The 8,775-nt window shown below is 41.9% G+C and overlaps 1 long non-coding RNA gene across 2 annotated transcripts; it reads left to right on the top strand.

The window, feature by feature from the left end:
* Positions 1 to 505: 505 nt before the first annotated feature.
* On the top strand, positions 506 to 2,373 carry LOC130996795 (uncharacterized). Of its 2 annotated transcripts, XR_009092806.1 has the most exons (5): positions 506 to 1,498; positions 1,585 to 1,696; positions 1,775 to 1,843; positions 1,933 to 2,043; positions 2,146 to 2,373. It is a non-coding gene; the product is annotated as an uncharacterized LOC130996795 (long non-coding RNA). The 2 variants fall into 2 exon arrangements; XR_009092805.1 differs by having other exon boundaries at positions 506 to 1,696.
* The last annotated feature ends 6,402 nt before the right edge of the window (positions 2,374 to 8,775 follow it).

Genomic DNA, 8,775 nt, shown 5'->3' with positions numbered 1-8,775 from the left:
TGATACAAAAAATGGTGGATTATTGCATTAGTCTAAGAAATTTTGAAATGAATTTATTTTTTAACCTTTCTGGAGATCTTATGCTGCCTTTTCTGTTCAGAATGGAAACTAATAGTAAAGCAGCAGAAAGCAGTGGAAATCCAAAAATATGGTACATTTATTGTTTAATTTTTGCGTTTGTATTTTATTAAGTTTGAAGTGAGATGATTTTTTGTTCTAGTGAATATGTTTCAGCATAAAAATCAACTGTCATAGTAAACGAGGTCTGATGTGGATGAAATTTGGTGAATACATACTAGGATCATATAGTTAACTTCTGTAAAATTTTCATTACATTTCGACGACAGGAGGCCCATGAAATCGTCCCTCAAACTGATTCTGTCAGATGTTTTCACTTATCTGAGCAGTAAACTTGTAAAAATCTATAGTCATAGTAAATGGTGTTCTATTAGGCTGAAATTTTGTGGATACAATTCTAGGAGCATACAGATAGTACTGTAAAATTTCATTACATTTTGATTATGGGAGGCCTATGAAATCGTCCATCAAACTGTTTCTTCTGGATAGTTCACTTATCTGAGCAAAAATTTGTAAAAATGTGTAGTCATAGTAAATGGTGTCTGATTGGGTTGAAATTTTTTGGATACATTCTCGGAACATATAGATAGGTACTGTAAAATGTTCATTACGTTTTGATTATGGGAGACCTATGAAATCGTCCTTCAAGCTGTTTCTTCTGGACAGTTCACTTATCTGAGCAGTAAATTTGTAAAAATCTTTAGTCATAGTTAATGGTGTGAGATTGGGCTGAAATTTGGTGGATATATGATAGGAACATACAGATTGTTACTACATAATTTTCATTAAGTTTTGATTATGGGAGACCTATGAAATTGTCTCTCAACCTGTTTATGCTGGATAGTTTCACTTATTAATTTGAGCAGTAAATTTACAAAAAATTATAGTCATAGTAAACGGGGTCGGATTGGGCTAAATTTGGTGGATATATACTAGGAAAATACAGATAGTTACTGTAAAAAGTTTCATTATGTTTTGATTATGGGAGGCCCATGAAATCCTCTCACAAACATACTGACTTAACAAACTTAAAATCTGGTAGAGAGCATTAATGAGAAAATAGTTCATCTTATTGGTTTGACTTTTATTTTATAACATTGTGGTTCAATCTTTGGTTAAGGATGATCTATTATAATTGTAGAAGGATGAATTATGTGGCAAAGATAATGTAGATAGTGCTTCAATAATGTTATTTGTTCTTGCTTATTATAAGGATGAGTGCATACGACTGAAGCATGAAGGATAATTTGATACTAACATGTTGGAGGAAGAATAGTGTTGCTCATCAGTTTTGTTTTGTGGATCCGTTTGATGTATCATACGTAAACAAGTTTGATCATGATGCACGGACACTGGCTTTGGCAAATAGGCTTGAGAATATATCCCCTGGTCAATTAGTCATATGTCTATGCAATACAAAGTAAGTATTATGCATATATTCGTTCTTGTCTCATTATTATTATTCTTTTCTAAATTTGCTTAATCTATACTTTTTATTATATATAGGGATCATTGGATTCTTACCGTGTTGGATCCTCACAAAGAGATAATTTATCATTTTGATTCTCAGGGTCCTAGCTTCTATGTTTGATAATGCTTGGAAGACTATTATGAACACGTAAGATTTCATGTATTAATGTAGTTACATTTATCTTTTATTATGTGGAGAACTAATCTATGTTAATATATTTTGAAGGGCGATGTACATGTTCAATGTAAATTAAAAAAAAGAGGCAAGAAACAACCAACTTGGGAAATCATGAAGGTAATATTTTTCATTATATATTATAGAGTTTTTTTTTTCCAATATGCTTAAGATTATGTTGATAATTAACACTTCATATCTTGACATAGTGTCCAATACAACCGGATTTGAAACAATGTGGATCTTTTACATTGCGATTCATGAAGGACATTCTCGAAAAGACTATAGAGAGTGATGGTTCTAGCTCTCTACGTTTACTTGTAAGAAATTTATCATTCAGTTATTCGAATTTAAGTTATTTTTTTCATATGTATAAAATAGTATTAATTAATATTTAGATTTTTAATTGTGAATATATACAGGATAAACAAACTTATGATCGAAAGGATATTGATGAAGTTCGTGTGGAGTGGGCAAGCCTGTTGATGGAAAACATATAGTACGATAAATTCTCGTTTTAGTGTGATAGACTGTTTGAATCGACATATTTGTATTGGTGATACGCACTTCATACTTTGTACTTTGTGGTTAATTTTAGGTTTGACATTGTATCAATACTTGCTTACAAGATTGTTGGATGAAATATTTTGATTCTGTGCAATGAAATTTATTTTATCTTTAATTTCGTTTTGGATTCGCGAATTTTAAAACAGGTGTGAACAACAATATGTAACTACGGTTATAAAACTGTAGTAGTATGTATAAACTGCGTTTCTAAACTGTAGTCTAATCTTCCAAACTGTAGACTAGATTTCATAACGACTACGGTTTTAAAGTGTAGTGTAAAATCATGAAACTGTAGTATTTTATACACATAGACTACCAATATTCATTAAAACCGTAGAAAAAAATTGACATACACTACATTGGCTATGAATTAACTACGATTTGACACCGTAGTCTATTGAGCACAATAGACTACGGTTTAGCACTGTAGACTATGTGCGTGCAATATCGTAGTCTACGATAGCTATAGACTACGGTTTTGCAACCGTAGAAAATGGGGGGTTTTCTCTACATACCTATTCTCTACAGTGTGGAATGCTCATACTCTACAGTTTAAAACTGTAGAGTATGAGAGAATTTGTAGTAGTGCTTGTGCCCACCCGATTGCAAACTGGATGGAGAGTTTGCATTGATTACAGGAAGCTGAATGATGCAACCAGGAAGGACCACTTCCCACTGCCCTTTATCGACCAGATGTTGGAGAGATTGGCCGGTAATGCCTATTACTGTTTTCTAGACGGATATTCTGGATACATGCAAATTTTTTGTGGCACATGAGGACCAGGAGAAGAAACCACTTTCACCTGCGTATTTGGGACATTTGCATACCGGAGAAATGCCGTTCGGACTCTGCAACGCACCGGGAACTTTTCAACGGTGTATGATGAGTATCTTCTCCGACCTATTGGAGAATTGCATGAAGTATTCATGGATGACTTCACCGTATATGGTTAGTTCTTTCGACACATGTTTGAAGCATCTAGAGCTTGTCCTGAAAAGATGTGTGGAGAAAAGCCTAGTCCTTAATTATGAAAAATGCCATTTTATGGCTAAGGGAAGGAATAGTGCTTGGGCACGTGATTTCAGAAAGGGGTATTGAAGTGGACAAGGCGAAAGTCGATTCCATCGCCAAATTGCCCTACCGGACGACCGTGAAGCACAATACGGGCATTTCCTAGGCCATGCAGGCTTCTTACCGGCGATTTATCAAAGATTTTGCCAAGATTGCTCAGCCCATGACCAGACTTCTTCAACAAGATGTGCCGTTTGAGTTTGACGATGATTGTAAGGAGGCATTCACAATTTTAAGAAACAAGTTGGTGTCGGCCCCCATTATTCAACCACCGTGTGGGGACATACCGTTCGAGATCATGTGCGATGCCAGCAACCACGCCGTTGGAGCAGTACTGGGACAGAAGAAAGGCAAAGAGAGTTGCGTGATTTATTACGCATCCAAAACACTGAATCCAGCACAGTGCAGCTATACCACTACTGAGAAAGAACTACTGGCGGTGGTATTTGCCATAGAAAGTTTCGTTCCTATCTTTTGGGAACAAAGGCGGTGGTCTACACGGATCATGGCGTTGAAATACTTGATGGCCAAGAAGGAATCCAAACCTCGACTCATCAGGTGGATTCTGCTACTACAAGAGTTCAATATAGAGATAAGGGACAAGAAAGGAGCTGCGAACCTCGTAGCAGACCATTTGAGCAGGTTGCAACTGGAAGAAGATGACGGTATGCCCATTACCGATACCTTTCCAGACGAGAGACTATATTCCATGAGCATCCTGGAGGAAGAAGAAGACTGTATACTCTAACCAAGCAGGAGCCCTGGTATGCGGATATAGCTAACTACCTGACTACCCAAAGAGTTACCCTCAGGATTGACAAGATTCGAACAACGGAAGTTACTCGTACAAGCACGATATTATTACTGGGAGGATCCATATCTCTGGAAGACTGGAGCAGATCAAGTCATACGGAGATGCATACCTGAGGATGAGCATGCCCAAATTTTGGACATGTGTCATGGAACAGCAAATAGCGGACATTTTGGAGGAAAACGCACGGCCCACAGAATCTTGGAGAGTGGATTCTACTGGCCCACCATATTCGCGGATGCAAGGAAATGGGTACAGAGCTGCCTGAAGTGTCAGATGACTGGAGGTATTACCGCAAAGGATGAAATGCCACAAGTTCCGATCATGCCGGTTCGAAATTTTCGACGTATGGGGAATTGACTTTATGGGACCCTTCCCAAAGTCAAGGAACTACGAATACATTTTGGTGGCAGTAGATTACGTGTCAAAGTGGATTGAAGCCAAGGCAACCGCAAGCAATGATGCCCATACCGTGGCAAGTTTCCTGAAGGAACAAGTGTCGGGAGATATGGTATACCCAAATTTTAATCAGTGACCAAGGGTCCCATTTCTGTAATGCCATTATCAGAGCACTAACCAAGAAGATGGGGGTGACACATAAGGTCACCACTGCATATCACCCCCCAAGCAAATGGACAAGCCGAGATTTCAAATAGGGAGATAAAGAGCATCCTGGAAAAGGTGGTGCACCCCAACCGTAAGGACTGGAGTGATCATTTGGGAGATGCGTTATGGGCATACAGAACTGCTTTCAAGACACCGATTGGGATGTCCCCGTTCGGTTTACTCTATGGGAAAAGATGTCATTTGCCTGTGGAGATAGAACATAAGGCGTACTGGGCTATCAAGCAAATCAATCTCAGTATGACCCTAGCTGGAGAAGCAAGAAAGTTGCAGCTGAGTGAGTTGGAAGAACTTCGGTTGGAGGCTTACGATAATGCGGTGCTCTATAAAGAGCGAACCAGAAGGATCCATGATGCCAAGATCAGGAAGAAGGAATTCTTGGTGGGACAAAAAGTCCTACTTTTCAACTCACGCTTCAAGATGATGGCTGGGAAGCTTCGTTCAAAGTGGTCAGGACCATTCATGATCAAAGGGATCTTTTCAAATGGAAGCATTAAAGTATATGATCACAATGGAGTTGATACGTTCGTGGTGAACGGGCATCGCTTAAAGCCCTATCATGAGCTTGCTGAAGTAGGAAAAGAGAAGGAGGAGTGCCACCTTCTCGACCCTGAATACGAATGAAGAGTGAAGGAAGGTCGAGCTCAAGACGAGAAACAAGAGCGCTTGCTGGGAGGCAACCCAGTGTGGTTACTTCGGTATGGTCTATACCGAATTTTCTTTTTCTTTAAATTATTTTGTTTGGATGCACTAACATGCAGGAAAGTCGGACCGAGATAATTCGGAAAGAGGCCCAGATGTTGATCCAAGCCCACTTTGCGTTGCAAAGTGTGTAGGTGGAGAGTTAGGGATTGGAACGGTCTGGAAAAGGACTTACGGAGGGAGATGACGCGAGCGTGTCAGAGGCAGGCGGCGATGTGACTGCAACTCTTCGGTTTCCGCAGAAATTTGAATTTCAAATTTTGGCCAAGTTTTTATTTCCTTAAAAATTCTTTTTCTGCCATAACCGTCACACTTACCATATTCGAAGCCTCAACCCACGATCTTCCTCCCCACAAACCCTAACCTCCGAAAAAACTGCTACACCACAATCACCACTCACCTCAAACCCTAAATTCCCATAATTACCGATCACCCTTCTTAAAGACCAACCTTGCCTCTAAAAACCCCCACAAAATCCGAAATTTCTGCACAAATCCTAAGTAGTTTGATCTCTGCAAATCGCAATGGCCAAAACCAAAGGAGGAGCAGGTTCCGGAAGCAACCAACCGCCGAAGAAGAAAGGCGCCAAACTCCCACCTCCAAAGCGTACCACAAGGCGGACCGCTTCAGAGGAGACCTCCACTAAAATCGCCGAAGACCCTTTGCTGGAGATCCAGCCCGAGGACAAGGGGCGTGCCGAAGTCCTCCAACAAGAGGAACGAGAAAAGTAGCAAGAGCAGCAGCCGAGTCGACGCAACCGGAAGAGGGGGAGCCCGAGCTCACCCCTCCTGTGAAAAAATCAAAGAAGGCTCAGGCGAGCAGAGCAACTCTGGCGCGGTCCACTGTCGCATCACCACCTATTCAAGCTCAACCGCAACCGCAAACGCAAATTCCAGAAATCTCCGTGCAAGAGGGAAAGAACAGCTTCCGAAGATACGGAAGAGGAAGAACAAGAGAAAGCGGAGGAGGAGAAGAGCGAAGAAGAGAAGGTGGACCGAGGAAAGAGGATGATGAAGCGGAGGAAGTTGAGGCCGTTCAGGAAAAGGAAGTAGAAATCCCGACCACCCCAGAGCAAGAGACCTGGAGTAAAAAGGAAGTAGTAGATGTTGCCAAGCCCCCCACTACCAGTTAATGCCAAACCAGCACCGGCAGGCAGTAAGACCCGAACAAAAGCTTAGCAGAGTAAGAAACCAAGGAAACCCACTGCGGCCGAAAAAGGGAAGGCCAAGGAGATGGAGGAGCCAATGGAGGTAGACCCAGAGAGAACTGAGACCGTGGATAGCTCCAAATCCGAGGAGGTTTTGGCACCAAAGAAAACCACCTCCAGTACAGCCACTACTGCAAAGCCGAAACTTGCGAAGCAGAAGGGGCTGCTACGCACCACTGCTTCCGGAGTGGTCATACCGAGAGAAAGTCAGAGGTATGCCGTCCTGCAAAACAGAGAAATTACCCCTTGGCATTTTCTGGTGACTGAAGCTTTGGAGGATTTGGGGATCAAGGAGAAAGTAGAGGGTTATTTTGAAGGGATTGGTTGGAAGAAGATACTGGAGTGGAACCCTAAAGCATACCAGAAGTTGACGGAGGAGTTCATGGGAACTGTCGAGTTTAAGCCCAAGGGGAACTACACAATTGAGACTCCAGGTACCTTGCGGTTCCAGATGCAAGGAAGGATATTCCCGCTCTCGATCAACGAGCTGAATATCCACCTGGGGGTGATCGAAGCCACAGAAGTCTACGATGAGGAGTACAAGCAGGCAGAAACCATAGCCACACCGGAGTGGAGGAGTCGGATTGACCATTACTGGTCACTGCTATCTACCGGAAGCAAGTATGTCAAAAACATCAGCAAATCGAACGAGATCAGGGACCCCACTTTGCAGATCTGCCACAGGTGGCTGGCCTACAACATCTACGGCCGGCTGGAAGGTTCCAATGTGGTCACCCAACAGGAAGTCTTCCTGTTGTGGTGCATGATGGAGAGGAAAAAGGTGAACTTCGGGCTCACCGTGGCGCTTCAATTTCAGTATGGGGTAACCCATACCAACAAGTACCTCTCGCTCTGCCCACTGGTGACCATCTTGGCAGAAAAGCTCATTAAGTTCGACACCAAGAGCTCAGATGATGCAGCCCTGGCCGAAAGTCGCTTTCTGGACTTGGGCAGGTTCGTGCGTTGGAGGGTGGTCGAAGCAGACGAAGGCGGGAAATACCGTTTGGTGTATCCTGAGAGAGCAGTGGCAGCTAGACCAGAACCGAGGAGACCATTGGAGCCAGAGGGACCCCGCCTTGTCAGCAGCGAGAGCGTAATGTTGTTGGCAGAGATGAAGGAAGTGAAAGACGAGCTACTGATGCTGAGTGCGGAGATCACAACCCTGAGGGAGGCTATGGAAGCTGGCTTCAAAGCAATCATGGACCGGCTGAATGCGGAGGCAAGATCCTCCGACCAAAACAATTAAGTTTTTCCCCCTAACTCGTAGATTAGGATTTATTTTATCTTTTGCTTTTCTTGTTTTAGTATCTGTTTAATCTGTTTGATGTCGAGTCTACTTGCATTGTTTGATGGTGAAAGATTATGCATGCTGATTTCTGTTTTGGATGATTGGTGGATTGAGTATGAAATGCATGATGGTAGTTGTGAGGATACAGAGAATACCCCACCGGTGAGATCAGGACCAAATTGAAAAATGCATGTTTATGGTGAGAATTTGCTGTGTCTAGGAAATCTTGACTTTGTTTGAGGACTCATTTTTTGCTAGTACATGATTTGTGTGATTTGGGCACGATTCTTTGACTTAGGGCCCCAGACTTTTCTTTGATGTTTAATGTGAAAAACAATCCCTTGTATGCCAACTTGAGCCGAATCCATTCTTTCTTGAGCTTTGTCAATGCTATATCTAGGAGAAAGAATTTATGAAGTGAATGAAATGGTGGACAAGGAATTACAAGAGAAAAAGAAAATCTGGGCAAAAAAAAAAATTGTATAAAAATTATTACCCTCAAAAGAATCCAAGGAAAGATGAGCCCCATTGAAAATGGAGGAATAAAGGGTTGGTTGTAGCCATACTGAATGTGTATACTGAGTATGGGTGATACTGAAATTAGCCACTGAACCATATATACCTCACCTTAGCTCCGTATGCCCCATTACAACCCAACAAAGACCCTTTGATGAGTCATACTAGTGTGCTTAACTTGTAGTCATCAATCAAACTCTTAGAGGAACTAGCACAGCAAATTATGAGTGTAAACACTTAACCCGGTGCTTGAGCGAAAAGAGAG

Source organism: Salvia miltiorrhiza, chromosome 8 (genome assembly GCF_028751815.1).
Source record: "Salvia miltiorrhiza cultivar Shanhuang (shh) chromosome 8, IMPLAD_Smil_shh, whole genome shotgun sequence".
NCBI lineage: Eukaryota > Viridiplantae > Streptophyta > Magnoliopsida > Lamiales > Lamiaceae > Salvia > Salvia miltiorrhiza.
Note: the sequence above shows the minus strand (reverse complement) of the source record. Positions and strands in the feature narration are given on the sequence as shown.